The sequence below is a fragment of the Scyliorhinus torazame genome, chromosome 25 (assembly GCF_047496885.1).
Source record: "Scyliorhinus torazame isolate Kashiwa2021f chromosome 25, sScyTor2.1, whole genome shotgun sequence".
Classification (NCBI taxonomy): Eukaryota; Metazoa; Chordata; class Chondrichthyes; order Carcharhiniformes; family Scyliorhinidae; genus Scyliorhinus; species Scyliorhinus torazame.
The window spans coordinates 17822638-17834990 of record NC_092731.1 but is presented as its reverse complement, the minus strand read 5'-3'; the positions used below and the strand labels follow the sequence as shown (position 1 = coordinate 17834990).

General features: G+C 43.1%; 1 protein-coding gene across 2 annotated transcripts in view; it reads right to left on the bottom strand.

Annotated features, from left to right (window-relative positions):
• Window positions 1-12353, bottom strand: part of arhgap35a (Rho GTPase activating protein 35a) — a 157509-nt gene that overhangs the window by 143885 nt on the left and 1271 nt on the right. The window lies entirely within an intron of this gene.

Genomic DNA, 12353 nt, shown 5'->3' with positions numbered 1-12353 from the left:
GCCTCACTTAAGTGGAGAGCATCCCATCACACTCCTGGCTTGTTCCCTTTAGATGGTGGACAGGCTTTGGGAAGCCAGGAGGCAGAATTCCAAACATCCGATCTGTTCTTATAGCCACAGTATTTGTATGGCAGTATCTGCATGGCTGGTCCAGTTATGTTTCTGACTATGGTGACCCAAGATAGTTAATGATGAAGATTCATTTTTAAAAGTAAATTTAGAGTACCCAGTTTCCCTCCCCCCTCCCCAATTTAAGGGGCAATTTAGCGTGGCCAATGCACCTACCCTGCACATCTTTTTGGGTTGTGGGGTGGAGCCATGCACATAGGGAGAACGTGCAAACTCCACACGGACAGTGACCCAGGGCCAGGATCAAACCTGGGTCCTCAGCGCCATGAGGCAGCATTGCTAACCACCATGCGGCCACTGATGGTGATGATTCAGGATGGTAACACTGCTGAACATCAAGAGATGGTCATCAGATTCTCTCTAGTTGGTGATATTCATTGCTTGCTTGGCACAATATGGCATCAATGTGACTTCTTACTCATCACTTATCATCCCAACCCTGAACATTGTCCTGATCTTCTTGTTTGTAGGCACAGACTGCTTTATTATCTCAAGACGTGGCTATAAGTCTAGATCACAGGCTGGAGATGCAAACTAGTGGTAAAGGCACTCAATCTCTGAAATTTATTTAGAACTATTTTTTGGAACAATACATTTTAGAGTTGCCAAGGAGGAAGGTCACGCTAGATTTGATTAATATGGAACCAAAATTGCTCAACAAGCAGTAAGGGACATCTTACAACTAGCGACCATCATACAAAATATCTAACCTCACTCATTGTCAACATTTATAAGTTCATAAGATATATGATCAGAATATGGCCAATTGGCCCATCGATTCTGCTCTGCCATTCGATCATAGCTGCTCTCATCCTGGCCTTAACTCATCCTGCTGTTCTCCATAACCCTTCAACCCAATACCAATTAAAAATCTGTCTAACTCCTCCTTAAACTTACTCACTGTCCCAGCATGCACCGCACTCTGGGGTAGCGAATTCCACAGATTCACAACCCTTTAGGAGAAGTAGTTTCTCCTCAACTCCGATTAAATTTTCTACCTCTTAACCTAATACTATGGTTAGATGGGGATAGGGTGGAGGTGTGGGCTCGGGTGGGGTGCTCTTTCCATGGGCCGGTGCAAACTCAGTGGGCCGAATGGCCTCCTTCTGCACTGTAAATTCTATGAAATCCTGTATACCTAAATTCGATCTCCCCTCATTCTTCTAAACTCTATAGAGAGTATAGGCCTAACTGTTCAATCTCTCTTCATACGACAAACCCCTTATCTCTGGAATCAACCTAGTGAACGTCCTCTCAACTGCCTCCAATGCCACTACATATTTCCTCAAATAAGTGGGCTGCACGGTGGCACAGTGGTTAGCACTACTGCATATGGCGCGGAGGACCGGGCTCGATCCCCGCACCGGGTCACTGTGTGTGGAGTTTGCACAGGGATGTGCAAGGAGCGGATTTGCCACGCTAAATTGCCCCTTAATTGGAAAAAAAATGATTGGGCACTCTAAATTTTAAAAAACTCTTTCCTCAAATAAGGGGACCAAAATTTTGCACTATACTCCAGGTGCGGTCTCACCAATGCCTTGTACAGTTGCAACAACATTTCCTTACCTTTATAATCTATTCCTTTTGCTATAAATGTCAACATTCCATTCGCTTTCTTTATTATCTTCCTTACCTGCATGCTAGTTTTCTGTGATGCATGAATGAGGACCCTAGATCTCTCTGCAACGGAGCATCCGAAAGTCTCTCCCCATTTAGTTAATAAGTTGCCGTTCCATTTTTCTGACCAAAATGCATGACTTATCCACATTAAACTCCATCTGCCACATTTTTGCCCACTCTCCTAACCTATCTATATCTATTTGTAGAGTTCTTATTTCCTCATTGCAACTTACTGTCCAATCTATTTTTGTGTTGTCTGCAAATTTGGCTATAGAACCTTCTAACCCTCGATCCCAAGTTATTTATATAGATTGTAAATTACTGGGGCCCAAGGAGCGAACCCTGTGGCACCCCACTGATTACATCTTCCCATCCAGAAAAAGACCCATTTATCCCGACACTGTCTTCTGCCCGTCAGTCAGTCTTCTATCCAAGCTACATTACCCCTAATCAACATGATCTAACCTTCTAGGAACCTTATCAAACGCCTTCCGGAAGTCCAGATATACTACACCTAGGAATCCCATTATCCACTTGGCTTGTTACATCTTCAAAGAACTCTAGCAAATTAGTCAAACATGATTTGCCCTTCATAAAATCATGCTGACTCTAATGGATAGTGTTTTGATTTTCCATATGTCCTGATATTACTTCCTTGATAATTGATTCTAACAATTTCCCAACAACATATGTTAAACTAACTGGTCTGTCCTTTCCCACATTCTGCCTCCCTCCCTTTTCGAATAAGCCATTACGTTATCATTTTCCCAATCCACTGGAACCCTTCCCCCTGTCCAGGGAATTTTGGAATATAACCAATGGATCCACTACCTCCTCTGCCACTTCTTTCAACACCCTAGGATGTAAGCCACCAGGCCCCTGGGGACTTGTCTGCCCTTAATCCCAAGAGTTTGTTGAGTACAGACCTTGGTGGTACACAGGGATCTGGGTGTCCTGGTACATGAATCACAAAATGTTAGTATGTAGGTATAGCAAGTGATTAGGAAGGCAAACAGAATGTCGATGCTTATTGCAAGGCAGCGCAGTATAAAAGGAGAGTTTTGCTACTGTACAGATGCATCGGTGAGGCTGCATACAGAGTCCACGTTTGGTCTCCTTATTTGAAATGGATGCAATTATGCTAGAAGCAGATCAGAGAACATTCACTCCACTCATACCTGGGATGAAGGAAAGAAAAAAGGTTGAGCAAGTTTGGCCTATGTCCATTGGAGTTTAGAAGAATGAGAGGCAATTTTATTGAAACATTTAAGATCGTGAGGGGACTCGATAGGGTGCATACTGGCTGAATGTTTCCTCTTGCGCAGAGGCTACAACTTGGGACACAGTTTAAAAATAAGAGGTCTCCAATTTTTGACAGGGGGGGGGTTCCCTCAGAGGGTCCTTGCTCAGTGGAATCCTCTTCCCCAGAAAATAGTGGAGGCTAAGTCATTGAATTTATTCTAGGCTGAGTTAGAAAGATTTTTGATAGACAAGGGAGTCAAAGGTTATGGGGTACAACCAGGAAAGTAGAGTTGACACGACAATTAGATTAAGGAATGACAGTGGAGGCACAAAGGGCCAAATGGCCTACTCTCAAGTCTTAGGTTCCGATTACCACCTAATGCATGAAAATACTATTGTGGTTCCAACATTACAATGCTTGGGGGAAAAAACTGCTGTATGTAAATTACTTTGAATATTGCTGAAGAAAACACATTTTCTGACGAAGCTTTTTGTCTTGCACTTATCCGAACAATTTTGCAAGAATACCATGTTGGGGAAAGCAACAAATTTACATCAAAAGAGTGCTGATTAATTGGTAGAGGTGTTGCCATGGAGACTACACCAGTTGATGGTGAACCACAATTAACAGCTCCAAGCTTTGTCTTAAATTTAAACCAGGCACCTTGACTCTGATTGCTCATGGCATTGCCCCGAAGAACAAACCGAGAATGGTTGTCACTTATCGTGTTTAGCTTAAACAGTTGCAGTGTGTGTATTTTCTGTTTGCAAAGAAAGAGCAGGGCCTGGTGTACTACTATATGGAGCTTCCAGATTTACCACACTGCTAGACCAACTGACAATTTCAAATTGGTTGCCAGAATAATTCTTAGCCCACTGACGATTATTTAGCAAATATTGCCAACCATAGAATCACATCTAATGTTGGACGTGTTTTGAGCTTTGGAAGCATGGGCAGGTTGGGTACAGTCGGTATCTTGCCCCTTGCGAACAGCAGACAACAAAAGAAAAGGCTTAGACAAATGAGAGAAAACAATGAAACGGCAGAGCGAGTAGAAGTTTTCATAAATATATTGAAGACTGGAAAGGAGGAACATAGTTCCATTAAAAGCAAAAGCAGGATGAGATGATAATTAGAAAACAAGGAAATTACAGGCTTGTTAAGTGAATAATTTGTATTTACCCTCAGTGAAGGAAGACAACAAAATATCATCAGTACAAGAGAACACACACAGCCAAAGGGAGGAACATATTGTATTTAAAGGGAGTAAAGAAAAGGTAATAAGAAAAATATTAAACTCAAGGTTGATAAATCTCCAGGATCTAATGGTTTCCATCCCAAAGCATTAAAATAAATTGGTGAGGAAATAAAGGAGATACATGATTTCCAGGGGCTAGTTTAACACAGGGCTAAATCGCTGGCTTTGAAAGCAGACCAAGGCAGGCCAGCAGCACGGTTCAATTCACGTACCAGCCTCCCCAAACAGGTGCCGGAATGTGGCGACTAGGGGCTTTTCACAGTAACTTCATTTGAAGCCTACTTGTGACAATAAGTGATTTTCATTTCTAACATCATTTACAAACAAGTTAATGGAATCTACAATTAACGGGTGAGTACTTTGCCAAGTTTTATCAAAGCTGAAACATTTGTATCTGACTAATCAAGCTGAATATTTGGGAAGCTCACTGAATGAGTGGATGAAGCAGGATCTATGAGAAATAAGTGATAGGGAATGTACTCTTAATTGGTATGTGACAGGTAACGTCCTCTAAGAGATGCCTCAGTCTTCACCATACAGATCAACAACTTGGAAGAGGGAATAAGAGTGCCATTTGGAAACTTGGATATGCACTAAGTTATGGGCACAATAAGTAGTGTAGCTGACAGCTGGAAGTTACAAAGGGACACCAGCATAATGCAAGTGGTCAAAACAGTGGCAGATAAGAGTTCAATAAGTGCAAGGTCATCGACTTTTAGGATCAAGAAAGACAAAACGGAACATTTGTGCAATGGTAGAATGAAGCACTGCCGAGGAAGAAAATGATGTAAGAGCGAGCGTACAGGTATAAAAAGTCATCAATTAAGCTCATGGAATGTTGGACTTCATTGCAATGGGGATACATTACAAAGGGGAGGAAGTTAGGCTTCAGATGTACAAAGCAGACCTTAGCTGCAGGACTGTATTCAGTTTTCTGGCATCCTACCTCAGCAAGGCAGCGGATCAGCATGGCTTGACCAAAATAATGCCAGGGTTCGAAGCATTAAAATTTGAGGATAGGTCATTAAAGGGGAATACAACCTAAATTTATAAGACAGTTAAGGGATGATCTAATTAAAGTGTTTAAGAATTGTAAAGGCATTCAATCGGGTGGCTGTGGAGAAGCTGTCTCGCCTAATGAGGAAATCCAGGGCTAAAGGGAATAAATTAAAATTAGAGATTGGCCATTTAAAAGTGAATTTAATAAATAATGGGTACTGGAAGCTGCAAATTCTACCCTGACGACTGTGGACGCTGGGTCAAATAAAATTTTCAAGACTGTGATTTATGGATCAAAAACGAGGGATATGGATCAACCGAAGATACATGCAGAGGGATGCAGATCAACCATGATAGTACTGAACAGCAGAACAAGATAGAGGGGCTGAATTACTTACTTATGCTCCAATATTCGGAAGAGGGGGCCGGTTTAGCTCAGTTGGCTGGACAGCTGCAAGAGACCAGCAGTGCGGGTTCAAACCCCATCGCGGCTGAGGTTATTCTTGACGGCCTCGCCTTCTCAACCTTGCTCCTCCCTTGAGGTGTGGTGATCCTCAGATTAAATCATCACCAGTCAGCTCTCCCCTATGGCCATCTAGGACTATGACGACTTTTGCTTAATAATATTCCGAAGAGAAAGGTGACCCATTATGCTTTTGACAGAGGAACACGATTGACACAAAATAATGCAAAAACGTCGACAGGCTGCGATGATAGGTCATCTGCCAAAAATGTTAGCTCCATATCGCTCTCCTCAAATGCTGCCTGACCTGCTGAGTATTCCCAGAATTTCATCCTCTTCCCGCAGAGCAATTCCTAGGCCGAAGAATTTAGCAGCCAAGACACATAAATCAATCAATGAATTGCTAGATCTAGCAAGCTCAAGTTTTGGGGGCAGGTACGTGAAATCAATAAGTGATGATTTGAACAGCCTAAGCCAACACACGAGCATGTCAACGCCTTTGCAATTACTTTGTCTGAACTGATCTATGACACCAGGAGAAGATCTGAACAAATCTCGAAGTTATTAACATCCGTACACTTTAAAGAACTTTGGAAAGAAACAGTTCCCAACGAGAATCAACCTCAACATAAGCTAACTGAGGGGTACCACGGCGGTGCAGTGGTTAGCATTGCTGCCTCACGGCACTGAGGACTCGGGTTCGATCCCGGTTCTGGGTCACTGTCCGTGTGGAGTTTGCACATTCTCCCAGTGTCTGCGTGGGTCTCATCCCCACAACCCAAAGATGTGCAGGGTAGGTAGATTGGTCACGTTAAATTGCCCCTTAATTGGAAAAAAAAAGAATTGGGTACTTTAAGGGTGCACTAGAATTGCTAGCTCAAGTGGCGTCAAGAGCTGTCAGCACTAACACAAGTTAGTGCAGTTAGTAAATAATTTAAACATGGTGATTCAAAAACACATTACTGATGTATTCAATTCCCAATTTTATTTCCGATTAACTCAATGATTCAAGTGAGGCAAACTGTTCCCAAAAAAACTGATTCTCTTTCAGCTCATCCTGTCCCCCTCAGCTAGATAATGAAGTCTGCATCCATGTGCAGTAAGTCGACAATATCAGCCCATGCTTGAATAAGTGCAAGAAACATTTATGCCACATAAATGCTAGGCAACAGGGAATCTAACCACTGCTCCATGACATTACCATCGCTGAAGCCCCACTGTCAACATCCTGGGGGTTACCACTGACCAGAAACTGAAATGGACCAACCATGATTGCACGAGAGAGGGTGCAGAGGAGATTCACCAGGATGTTTCCTGGGCTGGGAGGTTTCAGCTATCAAGAGACTGGATAGGCTGGGATTGTTTTCCTTGGAACAGAGAAGGCTGATGGGGAACCTGATTGAGGCCTAAAGGGGCATAGATAGGGTGGATAGGAAGGAACTTTTCCCCTTAGCAGAGAGGTCAATAACCAGGGGCACAGCTTTACAGCAAGGGGTAGAAGGTTTAGAGAGCAGTTGGAATCTGGAACTCACTGCCTGAAAGAGTGGTACAGGCAGGAGCCTGCAACATTTAGATGAGCACTTGAAATGCCACAGCATACAAGGCTGTGAAAGCAGCATTAGAGCAGATGGGTGTTCGATGGCCAGTGCGGACACAATTGCCGAAGAGCCTCTGTCCATGCTGCAAAAACACAAAAGCAGGTCAGAGGCTGAGAATTCTGCAGGGTGTAACTCACCTCCTGACTATCCAAAGCATATCTACAATCTAAAAGGCATAAGTCAGGAGTGTGACGGGATATTCTCCACTTGCCTGGATGAGTGCAGCTCCAACAACAGTCAAGTGGCTCGACATCATCCAGGATAAAAGCAGCCTGCCACCAGCTTCAACGTTCACTCCCTCCACCACCAACAAAGTAGCAGCAGTATGTACCATCCACAAGATGCATTGCAGCTAATCACCAAGGCTCCTTCCACAGCACATTCCAAACCCGCGACCACTACAACATTGAAGAACAAGGGCTGCAGATACACGGGATCACCACCACCTACAAGCTCGCAGTTGTCACACACCATCCTTCCATCACTGTAGTTAGGTACAAATCCTGGAATTCTCTCCCTAACTGCACTGTTGGTGTTCCTGCGATACATGGCCTGCAGCGGTTCAAGAAGGTGGCTCACCATTATCTCCAAAGGCAATTAGTGATGAGCAATGCTGGCCTAGCCAGTGATGCCCGCATTCCATGAATGAATAAATTGAAAAGAGCCATTAACTTTTTTTTCCTGTAAGTTTTAGAGTACCCAATTCATTTTTTCCAATTAAGGGGCAATTTAGCGTGGTCAATCCACCTACCGTGCACATCTTTTTGGGTTGTGGGGACGGACCCACACAGACACGGGGAGAATGTGCGAACTCCAAATGGGCAGTGACCCAGAGCCGGAATCAAACCTGGGACCTCGGCACCGTGATGCAGCAGCGCTAACCACTACGCCACTGTGCTGCCCTAAAAGAGCCATCCAATCTAATCATATTTTCTAGCTCTTAATTTGTAGTCTGTAAGTTAAAGCACGTCACCATTGATGACAGGTTTTTTAAAAAAGATTGGAGTGCTTCTGCCTTGACCACCCATACAGGCAGTAAGCCTCCATCCTCACTGAATGAAAATTTCTCTTTGTCAAATCCTATCAATTACTTTAAATTTCTTTCTTCAGTTACCGACCTCTCAGAAATAGATGGTCCCTATGCACTCCAAGCCCTTCAATTTTATACCCCTCAATTAAAATTTGCCTCATTCAGCTCAGTTCCAAAACAAATATCCCCTGCCTGCCCAATTTTGACTCATAGCTAAAGCTTTCCAGCTGACAGCATCTTTTGTAAATCTCCTCTGCGTACTCTCTCGTGAGATCACATCCTTCCAGTAATGTGGTGACCAGAATTGTATACACTGCTCCAGTAAATAACGCAGGATTTGTGCATCCTAATTAAAAACTTTGCTTTCATTCCCTCTATCTTCTCCCTATCTGACTTCAAATCAATTTACATGTAGAAACACACAAGTCTATGGCATATTTGGTAACATTCTCACCTCTGGGCGAGTTGATTGTGGGGTGGAGGTTAGGCGGTGTTCTGAATAACTATTTACTGCTTTTCACTGTTCAAGATCGAGAATAGGAAAGGCAGAATTTCCCGTGCCTTCAAGAAAATGCTATTTCCTCCCCTTGCCTCCAACAAGGTTAAGTTCCCTCACAATGCCGGAACACCCTCCCTAAAACCTACACCGTTAGGACTGCGATGGATTAGGCGGCTCATCGCCAACTTCTCAAGGGGATGGACAACAAATGCTAACCCAGCCAGCAACACCCACATCCCAAGAAAAAATATGTAAAAAAACAATTGTTGACAGTTTCCGCCTCAGGTGTTTTCCCCACAGTAACTGTCCTTCCTCTTGTCTCTATTTGTATGCCCATTAGTCAATTTAAGAGTCCAGAATACATTAGAAAAATTAGGAGGGCGGCATGGTGGCCAGCACTGCTGCCTCAGGCACCAAGGACCGGAGGTGTGATCCCGGCCCCGGGTCACTGTCCATGTAGAGTTTGAACATTTTTTCCGTGTCTGCGTGGGTCTCATCCCCACAACCCAAAGATGTGCAGGGTAGGTGGATTGGCCACACTAAATTGCCCCTTAATTGGAATATTTTTTTTAATATTAAGAGCGAAAATTAATTCCAAGCAGAGCAATCAGGTCAGATCTCCTTCAAGACTGTCTGCACAATGAAACAGAAAATGTAACAAGTATCTAAAATACTGCGCTTACCAGGAATTTACACAAGATCAAGACTGAAAGCAATAGCCCATTTATTAATTTACTAGTTGAAACTTTAACCTGTAACTCTGCACATGTTCATGACCAACCTTTCCATCATAAATGGAAACTCTCTCCAAACTTTGAACGTGAATACATGCACTCTCTATTGGAGGTGCTATATCACCAATGAGGACTTGGGACTGCAGCATTTCAAATCAATTACTCTTTGTGAAAATTATTGAAACCGGCTTCCGGTATGGGTGGCATGGTGGCGCCGTGGTTAGCACTACTGCCTCGCGGCGTGATCCCGGCTCCAGGTCACTGTTCGTGTGGAGTTTACACATTCTGCCCGGGTCTCACCCCCACACAATACAAAGATGTGCAGGGTAGGTGGATTGGCTATGCTAAAATTGCCCCGTAGTTGGAAAAAAAAAGAAACCTGCTTACAGTGAGGATTGAAGGATTTCGGATACTGTTGGGGACAGACGAAGCTTGGGGTGGTGCAGGTAAAGATCAGGGGATTTGAAAGGTGGATCGGAATGGCGCCAGGAAGGATACAGAGACAGATACAGATCATTTCTGGAAGTGAAAGTCTTTTTCCTAATTGATCAGATGATAGGACAGAAGCTGAGCACGGGGGTCACCATGCCAAAGTTTAGACACATTCGGTCACAAACCTTGGAAGATAAGGAAGCAACCTCCCCCGCCCTTACTGGGGTCCATTCTGAGCAGATGGTAGAGCGCAGGAACACCAGAGTGTGACAAAACGTCTGATCCCTGCACCTAAGCCCTCCTCCAAACCCATGGGTAATATCGCATCTTTCAGTTAGCAAATCCCTCCTGATTACAATGCCAAGATCAAGAAATCACTCTGGAGAAAATTACGCATGTCACAATGTACAATGGGCTGATCCAACGACCGGCAGCATCACTAATTCCTTATTTTTAAAAATCACCCACTGATTAAATTTACCAAAGATTTTATTTTTTAGCATTAGCAATTGATAGGACTTCAAACATTAATTTATCATATTCTTTAAAATATGACAAACACATTGCAATGAGGTTAGTTTAGGCCCAATCGATTTTTAATATTAAAAAACTGTGATCGCCAAGATCTTAACTTAAAAAGAACAAAGATCAAGAATAAATCTTTACATCAATCAGCAGCAGAAAATGCCAAGATTGATCTCTGAAGATTACAAATGTATAATTTCAGAATGGATTAGAGCCTGCGATTGGAGAATGGTTCCAGTCTTCAGCTCCTGCTACATAAACATTCATTAATGTATTTTTTCTGGAGCTGGGAAGGGGTCGAGAAAGGAGAAGAAAGGACAAGAAGTTTGAAAGATGAAGAAAAAAATGGGGCCCAGAGACAACATAAAAATATCTAATTTTTTTTATATATATAGATATATATATATATATAGATATATATATAAAATCGAATCGCCTCCCCTCCTGGTTCTCTGGCTGCTAACAAGGTCATTCCAGATGCACAAGGCCCGCCAGGGAACTTCTGCAGTCTATTCATTCGCATCAGTCATCACACAGTGGAGCCCTCCTCACCCGCTGTCTGCACACACCCATGTTTTACTGGATAGCAGCAGCAGTGGAAATTACTCTCTGCATCACCAAAAGAGACACTTGCTGTGGTGACTGAGGGTAGCTCACTCAGCACGAACTGCTAATCAAACCTGGGCCTATTGGGTTATATTGATCACCACCTGGAAAAATTAGGACTAAAGTAGGTGGGTAAATTTTGCACACAATATATGACACTTTTATTTAATCTTACTTAAAATGAGATGGGTAGGCAGATTTAAGAAAAATTCAGTTCATCTCATCGCAATCCCTTGACCTGTCAGCACACTTACAGAATATACCTTCTCTCTGCAATACTTTGCCAAATCATGTAAACAGAGACGGTTACCCTCATCCCACACAAGACTAAACTTTTGACAGGATAAACCAGCCAGAAATTAGCCCTCTGGATGCACACCACGCACATGTGCTGAACGCAATGGATACCAAACAAGTCGAGACATATTCCATTTATACTCAAAAGGGGGAGGAGAAGGGTTCAGATAGAGTTTGTAGACTTGAAGTCACTGCTTAAACACAGTGTGCACCATGCTCATTAAAAAACAGAAAGCACTGCATCCGTGACTGCACTATGTTTAATGTCAGAACATACACGGCGGAGGAAGAAAAAAAGCCCACCCTTTTCAAGCCCAAACAATATTTCCCCGTTTCAGTGTTCAATCTCTCTAGACCTCTCCAGACCTTCAGAGATTCTATGAACGGTGCAGTAAATTGTCCAAGAACTTCCCATCCAAGATAATCAATAGTGCATTATTCAGACACAATTATATTACTCCCCTATAAATTGCGTTTTTAAAAATCCTTCTTCGTGCCCCGAAACTAACACCACAATGCATTTTAAATATATATACAGACACACATATATGTTATGTGGCAGCTTGCTGCAACGAGATTACACGATTGCAGAAATGTGCATTTAAATCAGTTCTGCAAAAAAAAAAAAAATCAAAAAACCACAAGTAGGAAATCCAAGACAGATAAATCTGGCGAACTTTCCCAGCACAGTCCTGATGGACAAGCAAGTAAACGAATGTTAGCCTGAATGAGCAACCCTGTTATCTTTACCTTTTAAACGATGGGAATTATTTCTCCCCGACAGGTTTTTTTTGACACATTTGGGAGGAGGAACGTGGGAGGGGGGAGAAGAGGTGGAGGGAGGAGATGGAGAGAGGGAGGAGATGGAGAGAGGGAGGAGGAGATGGAGAGAGGGAGGAGGAGATGGAGAGGGAGGTGGA